Source organism: Saccopteryx leptura, unplaced genomic scaffold (assembly GCF_036850995.1).
Source record: "Saccopteryx leptura isolate mSacLep1 unplaced genomic scaffold, mSacLep1_pri_phased_curated manual_scaffold_114, whole genome shotgun sequence".
Classification (NCBI taxonomy): Eukaryota; Metazoa; Chordata; class Mammalia; order Chiroptera; family Emballonuridae; genus Saccopteryx; species Saccopteryx leptura.
Window position 1 is genome coordinate 4,764 of NW_027095795.1, and position 25,839 is coordinate 30,602.

Below are 25,839 nucleotides of genomic sequence, written 5' to 3' on the forward strand. Positions count from 1 at the left end.
TTACTGACTGTATGCCCCATGCCGTACTTTACTACCCTGTGAGTATTTGTAAGGACCAATTTGTACTCTTTATTCCTTCACCTTTTTTACCTATCTCCCAACCCCCCACCCCTCTGGCAACCATCGGTTTGTTCCTTATATCGATGAGTCCATTTTGGTTTTGTTTATTCATTTATTTTGTTCTTTAGATTTCACATGTAAGTAAAACCATATGATATTTGTCTTTCTCTGTCTGATTTACTTCCCTTACCATTATACTCTCTAGGTTCATACATGTTGTCACAAATGACAAGATTTTATTCTTTTGTTATGGCTGAACAATATTCCATTGTATATATGTACCACCCATTTTTTTCCCACATGTCTATTGATGGACACTTGGGTTGCTTCCATATCTTGGTTATTGTAAATAATGCTGCAATGAACATAGGGGTGCATATAGTCTTTTCAAACTAGTGTTTTGGGTTACTTTGCATAGAAGTTGAATTGTTGGTACCTAAGGCAGTTCCATTTTTAATTTTTTGAGAAGTCCCCGTACTGGTTTCTACAGTGGCTGTACCAATCTGCATTCCCACCAACAGTGCATGAGGATTCTCTTTTCTTAACATTGTCATCAACAATTGTTGTTTGTCGATTTATTGACAATAGCCATTCTAACAGCTTTTAGGTGATATCTCACTGATTTTAATTTGCATTTCTCTGATGATTAGTTGGCATTAAGCATCTTTTCATATGTCCATTGGCCATCTGTATATCCTCTTTGGAGAAGTGTTTATTCAGGTCCTTTGCTCATTTTTTAGTTGAATTGTTTATTTTTGTTTGAGGGTTTTGGTTTTTTTTTTGGTGTTAGGTTGTATAAGTTTTTTATAAATTTTGGATATTAACCCCCTATGGAATATATCATTGGCAAATATCTTTTCCCCTTCAGTAGGTTGTCTTTGCATTTTGTTAATGGTTTACTTTCCTGTGCAAAATCTTTTAATTTGGTTTAGTCCAATTATTTATTTATTTTTTGTTTCCCTTGCTAAAGGAGATATATATATATATATATAAATATGTGTGTGTGTGTGTGTGTGTATATATATGTGTGTGTGTATATATGTGTGTGTGTATATATATATGTGTGTGTATATATATATGTGTGTGTGTATATATATATGTGTGTGTGTGTATATATATATATGTGTGTGTGTGTGTGTGTATATATATATATATATTGCTAAAAGATTGTCAGAGATGGTACTGTCTGTTTTCTCCTAGCAGTTTTATGGTTTCAAGTCTTATATTTAAGTCATTAATACATTTTGAGTTTATTTTTTATATGGTATAAAAAGGTGATCAAGATTCATTATTTTAGCGTGTATCTGTCCAATTTTCCCAACTCCATTTATTGAGTAGACTGTTTTTATTTACCTCATTATATGTTTTTGCCTCCTTTTCCAAATATTAATTGACCATATAGGCGGGGATTTATTTCTGGGCTCTCTATTTATTTCTTTGATCTATATACTGTTTTTATGTCAGTACCATGATGTTTTTATTACTGTTGTCTTGTAATATAGTTTGATAAAAGGTAGCATAATCAGAAGCTCATTTCTTTAAATAAGGTGAGGCAATCTTGTTTGTATTAAAGATTCCTCAAATGATTAAGTATCATATTCTCTCTTGACTTATATCAACAACTACTTGAAGTTCTATAGTGTTAAGCCATGTGCCAAAAGACATCTATATAATTTAGAGTGAGTAGTTTACCCAAAAGCATAGCAGTACAATTTTCTGTAACCCATTATTATATAAGCACAAGTAAACTATTGTTCTTAGTTTATAGAGAACAAAGGGCTATAGGAAAATATTGGGGAGGGAAGATCTCTCGGATCCAGAGCTTGGAGACCACATGTTAAGCCTATAGGATAGCTTTGGGGAGCTGCATAAGGTCCTGGAGACTACTCTAAATTCCAGAAGACTACTCTAAATATGTAAGAGCCTGTATACTGGTCATGAGAAGTGTTGGAGAAAAAAGGCAGACCTTGACAGTAGAGAGATAGGGATCATGAAAACAAAAACCAAAAACAAAAACTCAACACTTGCCTTATTTATTAATAAGCCTAGAAATTGCCCTGGGATAAATGGTTTTTTATATATTCACCTCTTAATTTAAACTTTAGATGGCTGAAATTATTCATCAACATTAACTTCATAAGAATATATAGTGTACAGTATTGTTAACTATAGTCAGCATGCAATGCAAATTATATCCCCAGAATTTATAAATCTTACAACTGGAAATTTGTACCCTTTGACCAACATCTCCCCATTTCTCCTAGCCCCCAGCCTCTGGCAACCACTCTTCTACTCTCTGTTTCAATGAGTTAGAGTTTTAGTTTCACATATAAGTGATATCATACAGTACTTGTCTTTCTCTGCTTGTTTCTTTCACTTAGCATAATGCCCTCAAGGTTCATCCATGTTGTTATAGATGACAAAATTTCCTTCCTTCTCATGACCAAATAATATTGTGTTTTGTACATATATATACACACACATATATCTATATGCAAATGTATATATACACACATGTATACATACATATATATATACACACACATACATGTAAATATAGATATATTACATCTTTACCCATTCATCTTTAGAAGTACACTGGGTTTATTTCCATATCTTGGCTATTGTGAATAAAACTGCAATGAATATGGGAGTACAGATATCTCTTTAAAATCCTGATTTTATTTCCTTTGGATATATGTATATCCACAAGTGGGATTGCTGGGGCATGTGGTCTTTCTATTTTTTACTAGATTTTAAATGTTGTCATTAAGAATTAATTATGTGAGGTGTGAAGATGTTAACTGACCCTATTGTGGAAATCATTTTGCAATATAGATACTTGTATATCAAGGCATCACATTGTACTCTTACTTTAACCTTACACATTGATACATGTCAATTATATCCTAATAATCTGGAGAAAATGGGTGTGTGTGTGTGTGTGAAGGAGGGAGAATGAAAGACAGTTGAAAGCAAGCACTGTCTGTACTCTATTCACAAACTTGACTCTAAGATAACTGAAACCTAATATGAAATAAACACTTTAAGAAATACAAATACTGTTAGTGGTAAACTACTTTATTGGTAGGACTAACAAAGTACTAATAGATGAAAAGAAGCAGCAACCATTTTGGGCAAGTCAAGTTTCTGCTTTCATTCTAAGATGGGCTTAATTTTCGCTTTTAAAAAACTGCGGGCTATACTGCTGTTATCCAGGAGCTGTAAAAACTTGGGTAAAGTTCTTCTCTTTCTATGTCTCCCCCCCCCCATCCATAAAATACCAGCCTTCCTATTGCCTCCTGATCTTAAGTGTCTCAGAAAATGTAAAACCTCATTTAACCAATATTTGATGACTACTGGAAAACAGTATGCTTGATGTTGGGAGAAATACCACGCAGTACAAGCTACAGGAAACAGGTCCCTGTCCTTCTAGAGCAAGAAATTCGCATGAAACAGACCAGCGTGAATCCAGTTGTCAGTCAGTACAATCTCCTGAGTGTTGTCTTTATCAAGCACATAAACTGCTGCAACTGTAGTGAACGCTCACCAGCTAATTCATAAGGTGCCATGCTAAGGCGGAAAATGCAGAATTCCCTCATATTTTCACTTTTAAAGAAGTGAAATTAAGGAAAGTTTATTTGGGTTTGCTACCTGCTGTGTATTCAGAGCGGATTCCCTTACCTGACCCTGGCAAGGCTAACCTAATCTCACTTTCTCCGCAGGACAATCCACACACCCTAATCTTGCTCTGGGTCTAGAGGTCATGGACTACGGCCATTGGCCAATGGGCTCGTTCCTTCTCCGCTGCGGGGTGGGACCTCGAACCTAAACCTTGGAAACCCGCCCCCTCCCCGTACGTGCCGTGCGTGCGTGCGTGGCGCCGTGCGGCGCGAGCCGTTTTCTCCAGCGTGTGGCGCCCTCAGGCGGCAGCGGGGCCTCAGTGTGGCCTCGAGGTCTTAGCGCCGGCCATGGAGCCGCAGGGAAAGGCGCGAACGTCCAGGTGCCCAGTCGCTCGGCCGGAGGCCTGGAGGTCTCAGACGCTGGACGAGTGGGAGCAGCGGGAAAGCGGCAGAGCGCCCGCGGCGGCGGACCCGGGCGAGGAGGCAGACGGCGCCAGTGCCGACGGGCTGTGGGAGCTGCCGGTGGAGCCGGCTGAGCGGAGGCCCGAGTGCAGCCGCTGCAGGTGAGCGCGGGGCGGAGCGCGGGGACTGGGGCCGGTCGGCTTTCGGAGGAGGCTGCGGCGACCCGGCCCCGAGGAGCGCTGGCTCTGGCGTCTCAGCGCCTGGGGTGGCGGGTCGGATTGCTGACCTTGTAATCACTGTGAAATACTTGTCACAGCTTTTTAGGAAGAAGCCGGCTATTTAGGTTCGTTATTATTTAGCCTCACTTCCTGCAAGACTCAGCGTGTCATGTGAATCGCAGACCTAAGTTCTGCTGTCAAGAAACTTAAGGGTCTGATGGGGAAGCAAGGCTTAATAACAGTAGTGCTTGTAATAGTTCACACTTGTTTGCATAAGTGACAGTTATCTCACAAAAAACCCAAAGTGAATGAGAAGATAGAGACAATCCAAATGGCTATGACAGTAGTTAAGATTGTATTCAGAGGTCGGTCCGGGGAATGCAGGTATGGATTAAACAGACAAGGTCTCTACCCTTCTTGAGACACTTAAGGTCTAATGAAGAGACGATTTATTAAGCAGGCAAGGCCACCAGCCGCTAAGGTTATTGGATGCTCGCAATGTGCGGATTGTTTACTTTTCAGGATTACCCCATTGTGCTGGTGCACTAAAGGATTGAAGGGCTGCTTTCCCTGCTTGTTTGAATTTTTTTGCTATTCAGATGTACTGTTTTCTTTATTTCCTGGGTGTTCAGGATTCTTTGGTTACTGAAGGTCTCCATCTATCACCTGTCTCACTGTTGCCCTTCACAGTTATAACCATTAGTGCCTCTGCTTCCACTCCTCCGCATCACTACAGTTTGTCATCAGATCCTACACTGTTGTGCAATGATTCTTGCTAAAGTCACCGGTAATCTCCATGATATGAAACCCAATGGATCCTTTTCTGTTCACTTTTTACCAGATCTCTTGGCAGCATTTTGTAGTTGAATACTCACTTCTTGAAACACTCTTTCTTTGGCTTCTGTTTGATTTATCTGACTTCTCTTCCCTTGTCTTCTTTGCCTGTTCTACTCAAACTGTAAATGTTGGGCTTCTTCAAGTCTTGATCCTAGATTCTCTTCTCTTCTAACTCCACGCACTTCATACAAGTGATCCGACCAGTTTCCATGAGTAAGTTATTACCAATATCTCTAGCCTACCAGTGTTTAACCTTTTACATCTCATGGCACACACAAACTAATTACTAAAATTCTGTGGCATACCAAAAAATATATTTTTTACTGATCTGATAAAAAAAATAGGTATAATTTTCACTGATTTATACCAGATGGCAATTGTATTGGCTGTTGTGATTTTTTTCATTTGACAAAATGTGAGATATTGCATGTTTTAAAAATTCTGGTGGCACGCTGGTTGAAAATTGCTGCTCTGGCCCATACCTTAATCCTGAATACCAGATCTATGCCTTCCATTAACCAGTGTTTAATGAGTGCTTTGCTAATCAATTGTAATACAGTGGCATCTGTGTCCATATGGAGTGTTTATTCAGGTTGTTAGTGGATACAGATAATAAAGCAGTAAACAAGAAACCAAATAGTTAATTATGGTTTAAAAAAAACCCCTGCAATGAAGGAAAGAGTTGCTGTGATAGAAAATAGCAAGAAGGTGTCAGGGAAGATTTTTCAGGAGAGAGCACTTATGTTGAACTTTGAAAGGAGGAGAATCCAGACAGGAGGAAAGTGTTACCAGGAGGGGAACAGGACAGACTGATGGAAGGTCTGTGCCACTTGAGGACTTGGAGTGTTCTACTTTGCACATTTTGACCGTTTCCGAGGGCTGGATTGTAAGACCTCAGAGAAGGAATCTTGAATGTAAGGAACTTTTTATATTTTCTAAGTGTACTATGTATAATAGACAGTCAATAAACTTTTGAGGATGATTAATACTTCGTGTCAAAGAAGGGACTGTATACAGTCTATGAACAGAAGGAGTGTTGAATACGATTTATTGAAACAAGTTTTCTAACAGTATTTAGAGATAATACTTAAAAATTCTGAAAGAAAAGTGTTTCAAATATAAATCCAGGGCTAGGCTATCATGCTAGCTTTATCATGCCGTTTTTAGTCTGTTTAAAACTGCTAATTATAAGTGCAGAGTAAACCTTAAAAAAATTAGTCTCCTATGTTTAGCAATGATTTCTAATTTTTCTGATCTGCTTTCCTCTTTTAATAGACTTTATTTTTTTAGAGAAGTTTTAGATTTACAGCAAAATGGAAGTGCAAGTTACAGAGATTTCTCATATAGGCTTTGCTCCTACCCAAGCATAGTTTCTTCATTATCAACATTTCCCACCAGAGTGGCACATTTATCACAGCCGATGAAGTATAATGATACATTTTTATCACTCAAAATTCATGGTTTACATTCAGGTGAACTCTTGGTGTTGTGCATATTTTAAGTGTGACCAAATTTCTAGTAATATATACGTACCATTGTAGTATCATACAGAGTATTTTCATGTCCTAAAAATCCTTTGTTCTGTATTTTTATCCTTCCATACCCCCTAACCTGATCTGCTTTTTAAAAAATAAAAATGAATTGCTAGGGTTTATCTTGTTTTCTGTTACACTTAGTTGATATTTTAGGGTTATGATGTGTGCCAACATTTCTGCACTTTGCTTTTCCTACTAAAATTTTCTACCTTTTAAAAGCTCTTCTCCCTATTGGCATGCTGTGCATTTTCTTTGTTTTAATTGGTTAGAATACAATTCTAGAAATATCTTCTATTAGTTATTATCAATAAAATATAAACTAATTGATGTTATCCATAAAATTAGGTGATAGTTGTCCTGGCTGCATGGCTTGGTTGGTTAGAGCATTGTCCTGAAGCACAGAAGTTGCTGGTTCTATTCCCAGTCAGGGCACATGCGGGAATTAATTGATTGTCTCCTCCTCCTCCTCCCCCTTAAAAATTAATAAAGAAAATTTTTAAAAAAATTAGGTGAATATCAATAAAATATAATCTAATTGATGGCTTTTTATATTTTATTTCATTAGACTGTAAGGGTTTTATTAGTCTCCTTAGTGACCTTTATATTTATGTATAATAATTTTAAAAACTAAAAAGTACCTTAGATTTGAGTGATTAGTAAGTCACAATTATTTGGCCATTTATTTAAAACAATATTCATTTCTCTAAACATATTATTATAATTGTCACAGCCTGGGTAGTTCCAAAATATGATTTTGTTCAGGAAGTTCAAAGTCAATTTAACTTCTCAATAGAACATGCTCTTTAGAAATACAACTGTATTAAACATGAATGAAATATTCTTTAAAAGATCTCAAGTTAATTTGTTACTGCAAGATACAGCTTTTATGAAAAGTGTGTTTAGTTGGAAGGAACAGCACGTACAGAAGTGCAGTGTCTAGAGTATAATGTACTTGGAGAGGTTGGAGGAAATGAGGTGAGAGAGGAGGCTGCACAGGTTGGTTGTTACACTGGAAGGGGCCAGATAAGCTTTGTTGAGTGGTTTGAGCCTAATGCACTAGAACCCAACATATCAGCCACTAAAGTATTTTTATATGTGATCGGGGAGGGGTGACAAGTTTTACTTCTATGGATGTTAGCTATTAATTTATTCTCTATTTATTTAAAATGCCGTCTGGAAGGTGATAACAGTGGTGAAAGGCTTAAGTAGGAAGAGTTAGGGCCTCGTTCCAGTCAAGTAGCTAGTCATCTTAAGTATACTTTTATATTCTGTGGCTATTGCTAAGAGCCTGAGGACAAAAGGTAGAAGCACTTGCAAATTACTGGTAATAAGAATAATGGAATAATGTCTAAAGACAGAATATATATTTTAAATCTGTCTGAGGGAGGGAAACAGGAAGGAGAGCACACACACAAACTGACACAGCTAGACCTTGAGACAGACATTTTTCTCTCCAGTGTTTTCTACTTAAAAGTACAAAATTATACGGATTATAATGAACACACCAATGTATTTAGTACCCATTTATTGAGCACGGATCATCTGCAGCTGACCTATCAGGCCTAGGTATTTTATGTACGATATTCCTTGTAACTTTATTCTAGAGCTGATATTATTAAATGATGAGGGGTCAAGGTAACAAGTAAGTAGCAGAATTGGGTCTCCAGCTCCAGCGCATTTGGTTCCCAGCTCATGCAAGCACTTGACCTTGCTCCACACTTAACGCTTGCTGAAGAAAACTTAGGATTTATTTTGCAAGTAGTTGTAGTCACCAGTTGAAGTGGAGCCACTAAGCCTACAAGAGTAGCTCTGATTTTTATCCTCTTGAAGCTGAAGTATGTTTATGTACGGCCAATAGTCATGGCTGTCGTCGCTATCCACATGCAGGTTCTCATTTTTTTACCATCTGCCTGAATCCAATGGGAACCTACATGTGAATGGCCATGATGATGGCTCCTGGCCATATGTGAAACCAGTAGCCAGGGCTACCATCACAGCAGCCTGGTCCATGCAGGTTCGCATTGGATTCGGACAGTCGGTAAAGAAACAACAGAGCCCAAAACTGGCGGGCCATCAACTTTAATCCTAGCTTGCACCTGGCAGGCAAGTAAAAACACACACTGGCTCCAAAACTCACTCACTCAGTGCTCACAAAGCTACTGACTTATCCGAGTTTCCTAGAATCAATGGTTTCTAGCTCACCAGACTTATTCACCTCTGTTCCCCATCTCCTTCCTTCTCCCTGCACAAACTCTGCACAAACTGGCTTCTCACTCAGCACTCCACCATCTTGGTTGCTTCTCCTGGCCTCTCCACGTGGCCTTTCTCTGCTCTCCTCTCTGCTCTCCCCTCTAATGTTAATCTCAGGAACCAAGAGGGCAAGCTCCTGTTCTGCCCCTATTTTATAGTGTAGAAATAAAAACCTTTAAAGCAATATACAAAATAGGGAAGTCTCTAATACAAAGTCACTTATCTGAGGCATGATGGGATTGTACCACGAAAAGGGTGGGAAAGGCTTAGTCCTAAAACCAAGCCCCAGGCTACAAGGATCCTGCCTGCCCACAGCCCACCCTCAACACACATTAATATCACCTGGGCAACAGGCTTCCATGTGGGCAGCCCCATCTTTAACAAAGTGAGCATAATATATTTTATCTGCCCAACACCATACATAAAATATTTAGCACAGTAATATAAAAATGTCTAATTTATGTTTATTTCTTTCTCTTTACCTTTTCCTCCTCTTTTTTTCTTTTCTTCTTCTATTTCCTTCATCCCTTCCTCTTTTTCCTCCTTTTTCCCATTTTCATTTCCCCTCCATGACATATCATTATTATTATTTATGACATTTGTTTGTTTTGCTGTTAGTCAACTTTTTCCATGGTTGGGTAGTTTGTTTGTTTGTTTTTTCTGAAGCTGGAAATGAGGAGAGACAGTCAGACAGACTCCCGAAAGCGGCCTACCGGGATCCACCCACCAGGGGGCGACGCTCTGCCCACCAGGGGCCGATGCTCTGCCCCTCCTGGGCGTCGCTCTGCCTCGACCAGAGCCACTTTAGCGCCTGGGGCAGAGGCCAAGGAGCCATCCCCAGCGCCCGGGCCATCTTTGCTCCAATGGAGCCTCACTGCGGGAGGGGAAGAGAGAGACAGAGAGGAAGGAGAGGGGGAGGGGTGGAGAAGCAGATGGGCGCTTCTCCTGTGTGCCCTGGCCGGGAATCGAACCCGGGACTTCCGCACGCCAGGCTGACGCTCTACCACTGAGCCAACCGGCCAGGGCCTTTTTTGTTTTTTTAGATTCAGAGATTAAGGACATTTTTAGCCTTCTTTATTTATTCTATAGTAAATAATTTTGCATGTGTTACACAAAAGTGTAAAATATTTCTACTGATGGGATAGCTGGTTTTAGGAACCACTTTAATCTTTGACTTCTTGATTTCAGGAAGGATGTTATGTTGTTCTCTGTAGTTGGCAGGTAGATAAGGAGCATAGACTCTGTTACACACAGACCTAGAAGCTCACTTTGGTAAATCATGTGGATAGTCTTTATTTATTCAGTCATTATTTATTTATTACCCAATATCCAATAAGTATACAACTTGGGTTATAGAAAAATAGTAAGAAATTGTTCTCTCTAAAATTTATAGTGAATTGAGTGTGAGAGAAAAGATGTATAAATAACTAGTATTTAAGACAAATTATGAAAATATAAGAGTTTGCAGAGGGAATAGTCATTAAGTTAATTTATTATTAAGAAAGATGTTTGCTATTTTTAAATTTGTATTTCTGTAGAAGAGGATAAAGTAAATAATGGCTTAACAATATAGGTGATTACTTTGTGGAAGATCCTCGGTCACAGTTGATTTGTCACTTTGTCATTAACAGTAGGTACTTTATGTAAGTGCTATAGGTAGTCATTTTTTTACACAAGGCTTTTGTTTTTCAAGCATCTGGTTCCTCTGAAGGGTTCTTTAATTATAATAACACTAAAATTTTCTTATTTATAGATTAAATTATTTTAATTACATGTCATAATTGGTTTAAAAAGATAAGATGTACTTCTAATATTTATACTACATATCTATGTGGTTATATACATTTATTTTATATATTTATATATTAATGTATGAGGTGCTGCATAAAACAGACAAATTTAGATATACAAAGGAAGAGCTAGTATGAAATAAAGTATTTACAAATATCTTGCTAATTGTGATGGAGTCATATTATTATTACCCATTATTTTGAGGCATAATGTATACCTATGGTGAGGTTCAGTATTAACGATAGTGAAATGTGAATCTACAGTACAGTTAATCTTTATAATTTCTACTTTTTAAAGTTCATATCATATCTGATTAGATTTTTAATTCTAATCAAGGGTTTGAACTAGATATAAGAAACAGCTCTGTCATGTATTTGTTAATAATGACTGTGTAGTTAGACTTTTTTCAATATAGATTCTTTGTGGTTGTATATAGTTCTTTGCGAGTGCCATTGTTAACACTCCATGTTATAGAACTTCTCCTTTTCTATCAGGATACCACATATCTTGATGCATTATCATCTACTATACCAATCCAAGGAGGGTTTGTTATTCTACATACTAATCATTAGTAACACTTAATTATAAATAGAAGTGATTTTCTTTTCTTTTATACCCCATTGGGTCATTTTATTTAACTTACTTTAGAGAGCCCTGCTTTAGGCGTGGTCTGGGCACGAGTCTCTGAAAGTCTCAACTAAAGATACTTATTTTCTTTATAGACTTGCTTCCTTTCCTATAAATGATTTTATTTTCTAAGCTTATCCTTCCTCTACTCTTGAAGTCGGAAAAGTGTAGTGATAAAAATAATTTGGGGAGGTATGATAATATTGTTATTTATATTTGAAGCAATCAGACATAGTAGAAGTTATCTATTTTTCTTCTTTTATGACGTAAATGTTTACCATAATAAATTAATAAAGAAGAGCCTTTTAAAAATTGATTATATTGAATATAGTTCAGAAATTTAAAAACTACAGTTTGTAGTGCAAATTAAGTTTCTTTACAGTGACAGTAGAGGGCACTGTGGTGTTTAGCTTTTCAATGCTTGTTTTAAAATTACCAAGTTGTTGGCATTTTTATGTGTAATGGAGTGTCTCTATTCAGCTAATCTATTGAAGGTGATAAAACTCTTTGTTCTTTGCTTTTTCACTCTGTTGAGACTATAAAAATTTTGTTGAGTATTGAGAAATTTGAGGTGCACTATTTTACTGTGTTCTATTGTACATTTGCTTTTCTTTAAAGTGGGTAAAAGCAATCTTTCAAAACTCATAATTCTTGTAAACCTTCACTAGTCTATGTGAGGTTTTCTTGATTAAAATTAGTATTAGGAGAAAAGTCATTTTCAATGAATATTATGTATGAAATTTTATTAAATTTTTGAAAAATGTGTTTTATCGGTTCTAGCATCTCTGGTCACATTTCAGCTTTCATTTCATTTGCCTTCTGGCTATCAGAGATAGCATGCCCAGAGAGACAGATTACTCTTGTATTACAGATTTCACTTCAGAAGCCTGTCAATCTAGTCTGACAGGAATCCTACATATTTATTCCTATAATCCTTAATGAGAAAATAAAGAATAAAAGCTTATTTTATAAAATTTCCTCAGGGAAATTATTTGAAAATTTCATTTATATTTTAGGAATATAATTAAGATTAATTAGATCATATGTATTTTAAAGAAAATAAACCACAATGATGGAAAACAGTACTTATAATACATTTCCAATGTGTTATACATGGGGAAGAGGGAAAGAGCTCAGCTCTTACTTAGGTCATTCTGTTATACATGAGCTGAAAAATAATAGTCATAAGTGATTACAGTTTTATAACATTTGCCTACAATTCATTCAGTAGTTATTCCCTAGAACTTTCTTGGTACTTTATTTCTAGTTATTTAAAGGAAGAGCTTGGAAAACCTGTGATGCACTCAAGATGACATAGCAAGATAATGGCATTGTCAGTTGATGCTTGTTCACTTATCAGTTTTCCTTTCTTATTCTATACAAATTCTAGAAGCAGTTTCGTTATTATTTTAAATTAATGTTCATTATTTATAAACAGTGTTTTGATGTGTAATTTTTCTGTTACTTTTTGTCCTGTGAACTATATAAGTTTAAAGGAAGGAAGGAATTTTCTGGCACATCCAGAACGAATAAGCTCCACGAGAACAGGAATCTTTGTTTTGTTGTCCCAGGTGCCTAATCTGGCACATAAGTTGGGCATACAATACTATTTGAATTAAAATTTGCTGAATTTATAAATCGTTTAATCCAGTATTAATTTGAAATATTTAAATCTTTAAGAGTTAAGTTTGGATGTAGGAAGAATTTTGGTAAGATTTTATTTATTTATTTATTATTTATTTTTATTTTTATTTTTATTTTTGTATTTTTCTGAAGCTGGAAACGGGGAGAGACAGTCAGACAGACTCCCGCATGCGCCCGATCGGGATCCACTCGGCACGCCCACAAGGGGGCGACGCTCTGCCCACCAGGGGGCGATGCTCTGCCCCTCCGGGGCGTCGCTCTGCCGCGACCAGAGCCACCCCAGCGCCCGGGGCAGAGGCCAAGGAGCCATCCCCAGCGCCCGGGCCATCTTTGCTCCAATGGAGCCTTGGCTGCGGGAGGGGAAGAGAGAGACAGAGAGGAAGGAGGGAGGGGTGTGGAGAAGCAAATGGGCGCTTCTCCTATGTGCCCTGGCCGGGAATTGAACCCGGGTCCCCCGCACGCCAGGCCGACGCTATACCGCTGAGCCAACCGGCCAGGGCCTTGTAAGATTTTAGATTGAGGAGAGGCATTATTGTACAGTTGTCTACTAGTTTGGTAGGAGATAGTTTAACATTTTGAAAGCTAATCATCAGCACATCGTATACAGATCATTGTGGAGGAGGAAATTATGAGGAAAATTGCTGTTAAATTATACACAAATAAGCACAAATTCATATTGTAAAGTAACTTGCTAAATATAAAGTTGATCAGTTGTAATGCAGAATATTCTAAAGAGCTATAGTTTTTTAGTTTGGTGTAAGTGAAATTAGACTTAGGTTAATAAAGGAGACATGATTTTAAATAAATAGGTAATGATGTTTTATGAGCATGTCAAAGCATAAGCCAAAATAATTAGTTCTGAGGTTTTTGTTTTATTAGCCCAATTTTGCAAACTACTATTACAGTATTTACATATAAAGTGCTTAGCTCTTTTTATTAGTAAATATTTTCTTTTTTTTTTAGTAAATATTTTCTTTAGTAATTATTTTTGCCTCCTGTACTACTCCTTACTAGAATGATCACAAATGATAACAAAGGACGATCTGAGACTCTGAATTTCATTTAAATTAATAAAGAATTGCTTAAGTATTAGAGAGGAATTGAAGAAGAGATCTGTATTTGATATGTGTGTGGCCAGCAGTCGCTGCTGTTGTGGTCCTGCAGGTGTAGGTTCTCATTGAATTCGGACAGACGGAACAGTGGAGCCAAAAAATGGTGGGCTATTCCTTTATTCTGCCTCACACTGGCAGGCGAGCAAATACACAAAGGGAAAAGCACTTCCCTTTCACTTACGGCTCCCAAACCCACATACACATTTCGGTTCCACAACCTGGAGAATCTTCTCCTGTTTTTCCTTGAATCAGAGGCCCCCACCAGGCTCAGTCACCTCTGCTTCCCCATCTGCACATCTTCTCCCTTCTCTCTGCACAAACTGGCTTCTTCAGCACCCTGCCATCTTGGTTTCCTTCTTCCTCCTCCTCCTTCTTCTTCTTCTCTCCTTTTTAAACCTTTCTGGTGTCAAAAACCATTCCTCCAGCATACATTAGCATAGCAATGGACCTTCCCAAGCAGGAAGGTAATTAGCAATTTCATAGAACAGGGCCATTTTTAACAATAAAAGTGAGCCTACTCAAATAATACAAATTTTACAAATTCATTTGCCCAACAATATGTAAGAAAATGAAGGAATAGGTTAAGAAATTATATGGTGGAGAAAGGCATCCAGATATTCCTTCATATATTCATCAGAATTTATTGATAGCCCACTATACTAGAGGCTGAGATATAAAAGTGGAAAATGTAGGCCAGGTTCTTGCCCTCATGTGGTTTACTTTGTATAGAGGAAACCCACCTTCAAATAAATAACATCATGTCAAACACTGATAAAAATGCCTCTGTTACTAGTTAGGTTGAACATTCATTTTCCATTCCATTTTCCACTTTTTGAAATAACAGCTTTATTAAAATATGATTCACATGCCATGACATTTATCCTTTTAAAGTGTACAATTCTGAGGTTTTTGTTTTATTAGCCCAATTTTGCAAACCACTATTACAGTGGCTTTAGCAGGGTTCTCTTTGAGTGTCTCTTTTTCAGATCTTTCTCTGAAAGCTGCTTTCTTCTTTTGGTGTTAGGTCCTGCCAGTTAGGCTCCACTAATTACTAGATGACTGTTCTACATTTTGATGCAGGTGCCCTAGGGCAGTGGTTTTGAACCTTTTTACACTTGGGGACAGGTGAAAATAGGAGAATTATTTCAGGGACTGCTCAGGCAGAAATTACTCTGAGCATAAGCAAATTCAACTAAGGTCTACAATCTTCATATAAAATCAGAGTGATTAACTTTTTTTTGACTGGCATGAAATTTCTTGCAGACCAGTCCGTGAATTATGGGTTGGTAGTTGAAAAACACTGCTCTTTGGCATAAATTGCTCAGCAGCCTGATACTCATTGTGGTAGAGGTAGTTTTGGTGGCTCCTCTTTGAGATTTGTTCTGACTTCAGGTGTGCTCTGCTTACCTATCTCGTTCTCTGTTTTTTTGTTTATTCAAATATGCCCTTAAGACAATTTCCAGACTTTAGTTGTTTTCTAAAAATAATTTTTGTCAGTTGCTTGTTTCACTGTGGAGTGGGTCTGTGAAGCAACATTCCCTATCATCCTGGAAGTGGAACTCAATATTCCTAAAGTTCAAAGATATCTCCTCAGTAAGGAAATTACAATCCCAGGTAACAGGTTTTGTTGTTGCTGTTTTTTCTCCTTACTTTTCTGAACAGACGTTTTGATCAGAGATGAAATTTTGAAATTCAAAACTACCAATATCAGAGCAGTCTTTGCACTGTCTGAACTATCATACTAAGGACTTATACATCACCATTATATAATGAGCTAAAGATGTTATTTTTTTTATTTATTTACCTAGTTTTCTGCCACCCATAGAAATCTGCAGCTTCCCCCCCAGCCTGTTGACTTGATTGGATTTTGCTGTCCTTTGGCTCTGTTGATATACCGACGTTTCCTGCCTAGGTCATTTGACTTATTATTATTTGTTTGCATTCTTTTGTATTCTTAGAATCATACAATTTACAGATACTTAAGTTTATATTAAATTAAATTCTGAATTTTTAAATGGCTTCATCTGATCTGAAATTACATTTTATAAAAGAATCTTACTGATAACTGCACATTTCAGTCATATAGTTTCATATGAAAAAGTCAGAAACTTAAAATTTTAGAAGTTTAATGTGCTTCATTCTCTTTATTCCACTGAATGAAGAATCGTTTCCAATCATTGCCCTTGATGTGTTTGTCTATAAACCTAGTTAAATGAGTCACTCTCTACTCCTTTCTGTGTTTACTCTTCTTGTGACTACTGAATGAATTTATTCCTAAAATCTGCTCCCATTCCTGAGAGGAAATTCAGTGTAGGGCACAGTAATGATACCAGATCATTTCCTGTGTCACTGGAAAGCAAGTATATTGGTTTTCTGTGTGTTAATCATCCATTTTAGTTTTGATGATGGAGAGGGGAGTATGGTCATATTGTAAAATACATTTATACCTCTCTGTAAGATTACCATGTAGATAATTTCTTAAGCAGGAGCATGGGTTTGACAGTTTCTTGTAAAATAAGGTAGTAGATATAATTGAACTCATTTACTCACACTTTATGGTTTGTTAATATAAACATTTCTGACTTTAAGCTATAACTGCATAAGGAAAATTACAGAAATAAATGATAGTGGCCAGTTTTGTAGTAGTTAGTATGCTGTTGTGAATTCCCTTTGTTAGAACATTCACGTGTATACTACTGTAATGTTATATGTCTGTACTGGTGATCTGTTGTGAAAATTTACTTTCATCATATACTGTATATGGGTGCTTGGTGAATTTTGTACCATAAACACACATATCAAATGTAGGATTTCATGGTGAAATATCCATATATGTTCCTACAATTCCTTTGGAAGGACACACAAGAAACTGATTATTGGTTACCCCTAGAGAGAATGCTCTAGGATGGAAGACTCAGATGGGAGTCACACTCTATTATTTTATCTGAGTTTTTAATGAGTATTAAATGGTACTGAAACAGCAGTAAAGCACTAAAAAGTAAGTAAAATAAAAACAACAAAATCAACAATAGCAAAAGAGAAAATAGGTGGACACTCTGTGGATATAATTCTAGCCAAGTATAGTTTGGTGGCTGCTATTTGGGTTTCTTTTCACAGTTAGTCAACTCTCTCTGTTGATCGATGCCTAAATTTGATTAGAACTCTCTTCTAGGTGGTAATAATTCTGTTCTAATATTTATCATCATATTGTTTCCTCCCACTTCAGATTCAGATGATTTAGAAAAGTTGCCAGGTTTCTCTTTGACATGAGATATGTTCTTGATTTGGAATGTGTTGCTTCATGAATGAAAAGACCGTGGTGGTGATTTACGAGTTTGCTTCTACTACAGATAACTAAGACAAGATATTTTCAGGTACTTTGATCTATATAGATGGTAAAGAATTTACCTGAATCTTTTCCCAAATTCTCATATTTAAAGTCTGAGTGATTAAATTCATTCTTAGTGTTTCATTTTAAAAGAAAGCAACGTTAGCAGATCTTTATAAAATGAAATTGGATTATGTTCAAGTTTTAGGTTTTTGCCCTATAATTGTATTGTAAACATTTCTTTTTCTTTCTGCCCTTTAGCCGGCCTCAGAAAGTGTGTTTGTGTCCATTTCTACCAGTGCATCCTCTGCACATCTCTACCCACTTGTACATAATTCATCATCCGGCAGAGGTAAGATTTTGTAAAAAACAGAATTTCAAATAGAATATTATTGTATAAGAGGAAAGACACAGATGAACATACTCATTCCTCCTAGCCCTTCAGCATTTCTGGAAATTAATCAATGAGAAATGCTTTCTTTTTGGGAGAAAATAGTTTCTTTTATATATTATATGGTAGTATAGTGCCATATGCTTTGGAAATAGATAAAATGATGTTATTTTATAAAAGCTGTTATTTTTGGATAGTATAGAAATTTGCAACTTCAACAATTTTGGGTGAAGGAAAAATGAGACTTTTGTGAATAAAGAGCTAGGAAAACCATTGCTTTTTAAATGATTTGATCATAGTTTATACTCATTAATGTCTTGTTAAAATAGAAGTAACTTTCAACTTTTTGTTTTTATTTCTACTGTTTTTATTTTATAATAATTTTTATTTTTCAATTAAAGTTGAAATACAGTATTATATTAGTTTCATGTGTACAATATAGTGAGTAGACATTTATTTAACTTATGAAGAGATCACCCTGATATATCTCGTACCAATCTGACACTATACATAGTTATTACAGTATTAGTAGCTATATTTTCTATGTTACACTTTATATCCCCACGACTGTTTTGTAACTACCATTTTGTACTTCTTAATACCTTCCCCTTTTTCATCTGTCTCCCCGACCCCCCTCCCATCAGGCTATTGTCAAAATGTTCTCTGTATTTATGAATTTGCTTTCGTTTTATTTGTTTGTATATTTTGTTTTTTAGATTCTACATAGAAGTGAAATCATATGGCATTTGTTTTTTTTGTTGACTTATTTCACTCCGCTCAGTACCCCCTGGGCCCATCCATGTTGTTGCAGATAGCAAGGTATCCTTTGTTATGGCTGAGTCACATTTCATTTATTGCATATTTGCACCACTTCTTTATCCATTAATTCACTGGTGGTCACTTAGGTTGCTTCATATCTTGGCTATTGTAAATAATGATGCAATGAACATATAGGTGTATAGATCTTTTCGATTTAGTTTTTTGGGTTTTTCGGATAAATGTCCACAAGTAGAATTGCTGGGTCCTTCTTTGTCTCTTGATATATAGCCTTTCTTAAAAGTCTGTTTTGTCTGGTAGAAGTATTGCTACCTCAGCTCTTTTTTGTTTGTTTTCATTTTCATGAAATGTCCTTTTTCCAACTTTTTACTTTCAGTCTATTTGGTCTTTTGATCTGAAGTAAGTCTCTTGTAGGCATCATATGCGAGGGTCATGTTTTCTTATCCATTTAGCCACCCTATGTCTTTTAATGTCTTGATTTACATTTGAAGTGATTTTTCATAGATATGTAGTTATTGCCAATTTATTATTTGTATTTTTAATCTTCATTCCCTTCTTCTTAAAGATGTGTCCTTAATATTTCTTGTAATATTGGTGTGGTGGCTATGAACTTTAGCTTTTCTTGTTGGGGAAGCTCTTTATCTGTCTGTGGATTCTAAATAATAGCTTTGTTAGGTAATCTTGGTTGTAGGTCTGTGCATTTCATCAGTTTGAATATTTTGTGCCAGTCCCTTCTGATCTGTAGTTTCTGTTGAAAAATCAGCTGACAGTCTTTTGGGAACTTCCTTATAAGTAACTAACTGCTTTTCTGTTGCTACTTTTAAGATTTTCTCTTCATCTTTAACCTTTAGCATTTTAATTATGTTGTATCTTAATATGGGGCTCTTTTGGTTTAACTTGTTGGGGATTCTCTATGCTTCCTGGGCTTGTATGTCTACTTCCTTCACCAGATTAGGTAAGTTTTCTGTCATTCACTCTTCAAATAGGTTTTCAATTTCTTGTTCTCTTCTCCTCCTGGCACCCCTATGTTGTGAATGTTGGTATGCTGGATGTTGTCCCAGAGACCCCTTAAAATCTTTTCATATTATTCGATTCTTTTTTTCTTTTTTGCTGTTCTGATTGGGTGTTTTCTGCTATATCTTCGAAATTACTGATTTGATTCTTAACTTTAGCTACTCTAATGTTGATTCTCTGTAGGTAACATATACACCCTACAGTGTTCTGACCCATGATGTGCTTCCAATGTACAGAATTCCTTCCAAGGAATTCTGCATTGAATTCCTTGCTCTCTGAATCATAACCAGGGAATCATTTGGTACTATGAGGATAGACGAGACTCTATTCACACCTCCCCAAAACTTGATTTCCAGTAGTAGTTCTGGAGAGCCCTGCATCCAAATAGCAGGTGAAGGCAGCAGGTTGACCATCAACCTGGTGCTTTCGAAATTGTATTCGTCTTAGTCACCTCCATTTGACCTTCAGAGATCTTGTCCATTTCAAGTCTGTTGAGAAGCCTGCAGGCCAGCACCAGACCAGTACAATGTGATGCAGCCAACCTTTAGAGCACGCTTTGGGAGTTCATGAGCATAAGCTGCACAGACTTTCATACATCCTTCTATATGGGCACAAGCAATCTAACAAATGATATCTCTGTTGGTTACATGAACTGTTATCCTGTATTTGGGTGTGTTGCACTTATTTTTATCCTGATTATCATGTATTTCCAGGCACAGTAACTGGTTTTACCCTCTCTTCCTCATCTTCTAAATTTCACTTTGCGTCTCTTGAAGTAGGTCTTATTTTTGAGACAACTTTAAAAATGTAATTACTGCGAAAGATAGACTCATGCCCATAGCTCACTACAAACATGCAGGCCCAGAACAGCTTCCATGGGGATGGGGGGAGAGGGGTGCAATACTTTTTCTTTTCTGTTATTAAAGTAATTTAATTATAAATTTATTTATTTTTACCTATTATAGTAAATTTATATGTAACATTATGGTTCTGTGTGTTAATTTGCTGAGTAAATAATATTCCTAATGTAAGTAGTGTTTGATATTCTTTAAGGGCATTGTCATTTTTTACAGTAGTCAAAGTATTCACTGTGAAGATACATATAAACAGAATTATATAAATTGATAATGTTGGGCTGGATGTAGGTAGGCCGAGTAGAAAGGGGCTCTGTTACTTATTTGATGAAGCAGATATTCCTACTTGGGCCAATGAAGAAAGCCAGAGAGTGACTGAGCATTGTAAATGAAGATAACCAAGAAAGCTAGGAGGCTAAGGCAGAATAGCTAATCACCTTACTCTACTGAGATAAAGCATAGAATTCTGTGACATGAAAGGTAGTTTTTAGTGTTGGATGGTAGGACATTGAAGAAAAGAAATGCTTGTGATAGTTAATGGAATTTATAGAAATGGTCACCAGATTTCTCTACTCTAAAGTAATTTTTCTTCCATGTCCATCCTCTTTATTCTTTGGAAGTAAGGTTATATATTTAGCCCATACTCAAGTAGGAGGGAGAGATTAAGCTCCACTCCCTTGAGTGGGAAGTATTTATATTTATTATTGGAAATTCTTTCTATAAGGAAGGTTTGTCTCTTTTCTCCCATTTACTTATTTGTGTCAGCTTGGGCTTTATATTTTATACTTTGTTATAATCCAAATACTGTGTTACTTATTTTGTTGCTCAATGTTCCAGTTTGGCCATTGGGAGCTCTTTAAGATTGGCTTCTGTGTGCCATTGATATGCTCCATTGTCTAGTTTTGAACAGTTCCTTGCTTTCTGGGCATAAATATCTAGGCAGTTATCTTCGAGATTACATTCTAGAAAATTTAATTACTATTGGAATAAAAAGTTTTTTAGAATAAATAATTGAATTTAGTTAAACATGAATTTACTTATTTTTTAGAGAGAGAGAGACAGGAAGGGAGAGAGATGAGAAGCAACAACTTGTAATTGTGTCACTTTAGTTGTTCATTGATTGCTTCTCATATGTGCCTTGATGGCAGGGTAGGGGGCTCGAGTCAAGCCAGTGACTCCTTGCTCAAGCCAGCAACCTTTGGGCTCAAACCAGCGACCTTGGGATCATGTTGATGATTCTGCGCTCAAGCTTGTGACCCTGCACTCAAGCCAGATGAGCCTGTCTTCCAACCGGTGACCTTGGGGTTTTGAACCTGGGACTTCAGTGTCCCAGGTTGATGCTCTATCCACTACTACCATCAGTCAGGCCAAACTTATATTTTTTATTATTTTAACCATGATTTGATGTTATCTTGTTCTGATCAACCTCTAAACATACCCAGGTAGAATTAAAAACTGTATCTGTAGTATATTTACTACTGATAAATCAGAGAAACTATAGTTCTTTTTATTAAAAACTGGTCTGAAAGACGTGAAAATTCTGTATGTTATGAATCAGATGTTCATCATAAATGTTTAAAACTGTGTTTGTCTAAGTAAAATAAAATCTACATGTTAATTAATTTTTTAATTAAAGGAAAGCAAAGTGTTGCGGACAGTTCCTCTACTAGCAGCATGCCTCCCCCAGGACAAGTGTAAAGTCAAGATCGGGCGTCGCTTCAGTGAAGAAAGGTAAATTAACTTTTAGGGCAACTTAAAATACTTTTTTTTTCTACATAGATATTTAAAATTTTCTTTTTAAAACTTATTCTTTAGTCCTAGAACATGGTACATTGGAAGTGGTCGAAAATTTAAGTTCTGCCTTTTCTCTGAAAATCATACAAGACAAAGGTAAACATGAACAAAGACAACTCCCTCAAATAGACCAAAGTGGAATAAACAATGAAAAAATAGCATTATTTGAATTCCATACTAATATATATTAAGCCTCAAAGACATATATATATATATATATATATTTACTGTGTATTTCATTTTTTTCAAGATCATAAGGGTATTTGTATTAGATTTAGTTGTTTTTTCTTTAATATATATATGATTATATTTATATAAGTAAACACATATCTATCCATTTCTAGCCCATTAAGCCTTTGCTAAGGTACAGTGACTAGCACTATATTTAGTATTCTAGTTATAGCCACATGATATATATATATATGATATTATATATATATAGGATAAAACATGTCCTGTCATATTTAAAATATTCTTTTGGATGAGGCCCAGTATTTTTATGTGCAGCAGGCATTAGTTGATATCTTCACTGACAGATCTATAAGGTTCTTGGATCTTATTTCACACTGTATTGCATAACTCATTATCATAAATATATACAATATATTAAATTTTTTCTACAAGTCTTTGTATACCTTTGAATAATCTTTGTTGCTTTTCTGCCCATTCACAAACCCTTTACTAATTACATTGATCCTGTCTACACAGTTAAATATATTTTTAGATGCAAAATTTTATTTCTGTTCAACATATGGAGAATTTTTTTTCAGTTCACTTATGAAAATGCTAAGTAAGACCTATATTAGCATGAAGCTCAGGAAATTGACCAAGCTTTTTTCTTTCTTTATTATTTTAGCTTTCTTTATAATTTAGCTTTGTATTATGAAAATAACATCATGTTAGGACTTTATATAATAATTTTTTCTCTTCTCTGAAACAGTTGGTTAGGCACAGTTTTCTTATATAGAATTTTGTATAGTAGATTTTACATTGCCTTTCCCACAGAGGAGAAATTAGCTCTGGGCTTAGAGCCGCTATTGGGAATTTTGCCATTTTGCTGGAAATGGAAGCAAGACCTAGAGTTCATCACATAGGAGAAGCCACATCATTTGCACTATGACACTTCTTTCATGCAGAGGCTCTTTATAATGGCATTTGTCTATAATTCTTGGATGAATGTGGATATATAGGTGGAAAAATGTTTCATTTAATCTGCAGACTTGGATCTATGTTATTTTATTGCAAAAGTGATGAGTATCTGTTGTGGTAGAACTAGAAACTGTCTGGGTCATCCCTGATATTTTGGCAATCTAACCACTCCATAAGTATACTTAGATGAGGAGATGACACTTTTCCAAATAAGTCATCCATTCTATTCTGAGCCCATTATATTAAGTAGTTAAGTTTTTTATGTGCCTAATATAGTGCTCACTCAGTAAATTATTATTCATTGATGGATTTTATTAGTACCAAGAAAGAATGAAAGACAGACAAACAGAGAGAAAGGGAGAGAGATGAGAAGCGTCAACTCATAGTTGTGGCACCTTTGTTGTTCATTGATTGCTTTCTCATATGTGCCTTGACTGGGGGGCGGGGGACTACAGCTGAGCCAGTGACCCGTTGCTTGAGCCAACGACCATGGGGTCATGTCTGTGAGCCCACTCTCAAGCCAGTTACCCCATGCTCAAACTGATGAGCCCGAGCTCAAGTTGGATGAACCCACGCTCAAGTTGGGGACCTCAGGCTTTCAAGCCTGGGTCCTCATAATCTCAGGCTGATGCTCTATCCATTGCACCACCACCTGGTGAGGCTCACTGATGAATTTTAAACTAAAGCTCATTGTGATTATTGATTTAATATTAATCTGATAATTATTTATTTAAATTTTCTTAAAGCATGTGATAAAATCGTAGTGGGGTGATTGAGGCACAGTACTTTTGGTATATTTTATAAATAGATTTTAAAAATACTTATTTTTAATGCCAAAAGTAAACAGCTTGACAGATATCCAGGTTTTCTTTTTGTCTACTATTGACTTTTTTTTGTGGTCTTTGCCAGTGGAATAAATAATAGTTATTATTTAACATGGTGCATGCATTTAAATTCCTGTATTGTTTTTAGCAACGAGATTTTACTCTGTTATTCGCTGTTTTTATCAACATAAAAGACTGTCATGCTTCATAATTAGATGAAGAGCTTAGTCTTTTAATAGTCTAGTTTCTTATCTAGGTTACACTTCTCTTTCATTCTCAGATCTGCTTCTGTTATTTCTCATCATGCTGTATTTAAAACCTCTTCCCCAAGATAAATGTTTGCCTTTAATTGCTATCTTCTTCTTTCTCTAAAATTTAACCCTCTTTAAATTGTTTTTTACTATAGTACCTAGAATAGGTGGTAGCATATTTTTCAATGTCCTGTCCATCGGTGAACTGTCCTTTGTCAGTCTGTGCTTTTTTATATTTTGGTTGAGGAAGAAGCAGGTTGAACCTTAAAGGGTTTGCTTTTAATACATGGTTCATGCACTACTGAGTAGCTAACATCTGTTCCCATTTGTTCTTGAAATTGAAATTAGGTAGCAGATATGTGCTTTATAATTTCTGCCAAAGGCTCGGTATTTTTTCTTTGTCTCTAGTGAGACCTTAAAAGTTAGAAATGAGTGTTAAGGGAAAAAAAAAGAAGTAGTTTATAAAGGCAAAATTATTTTTTCATCTTTTTTAAAATGCTGATTATATTAGGTCTTACAAAAAGTTACCTTACATAATTAATTTTGTTTTGGGTTTTTTTTCCAGGTATATGTAATGCATACTTTAGCAGCCTCACTTTCTGCTTGTATATATCAGTGCCTTTGTGGGAGTCATAACTACAGGTAAATATTTTTGTGAAATTTTTTTGTTTTGTTTTTGTGGGTTGGTTTTTTTTGTTTGGTTTTTGCAGAGACAAAGAGAGAGTCAGACAGAGTGTAGACAGGGACAGACAGACAGGAAGGGAGAGAGATGAGAAGCATCAATTCTTCATTGTGGCATTTTAGTTGTTCATTGATTGCTTTCTCATATATGCCTTGATGGGGCGGGGGAGGGGGGGCTACAGCAGATCGAATGAGCCTTGCTCAAACCATATGAGCCCTCACTCAAGCTGGCAAGCTCGGGGTTTTGAACCTGGTTCCTCAGTGTCCCAGTCTGATGCTCTATTCAATGTGCCACCACCTGGTCAGACCATATATCTTTGTGAAATTTAAGAATGCTTTCAGTAAACTGATGAGGTTACAGTGTATGAATGTTTTTTCTTTAGAAAAACTATATACAACAGTGCATTTTAATGCAAAAAACATGTAGCTGTTGTGTTGAGTACTGGTTCTTTTTCCACCTTTCAGATTTTAACTTAAGACTTTATGGCAAATGAATCTCAAGTAAAACCGTTGTCAATACAACTTACTTAGCAGCCTTTTGTTGATCAGTGCCTAATCCAGACATTGTGATATGCACGCAGTTTCTCCTTCCTTACAATCAATCTTGTTAGAAACAAATGTGAACTGATAAATGATACGTCACATGATGTAGTACTTAAATAATAAGTATTACAATA

General features: G+C 36.2%; 1 long non-coding RNA gene and 1 pseudogene across 1 annotated transcript; one reads left to right on the top strand and one right to left on the bottom strand.

Annotated features, from left to right (window-relative positions):
• Positions 1-4,174: 4,174 nt before the first annotated feature.
• LOC136387140 (uncharacterized) lies at positions 4,175-22,194 on the top strand. Its single transcript, XR_010748086.1, has 4 exons — positions 4,175-4,246; positions 17,326-17,473; positions 17,689-17,779; positions 22,100-22,194. It is a non-coding gene; the product is annotated as an uncharacterized lncRNA (long non-coding RNA).
• LOC136387139 (large ribosomal subunit protein uL18 pseudogene) lies at positions 19,664-21,356 on the bottom strand (annotated as a pseudogene).
• Positions 22,195-25,839: the final 3,645 nt, after the last annotated feature.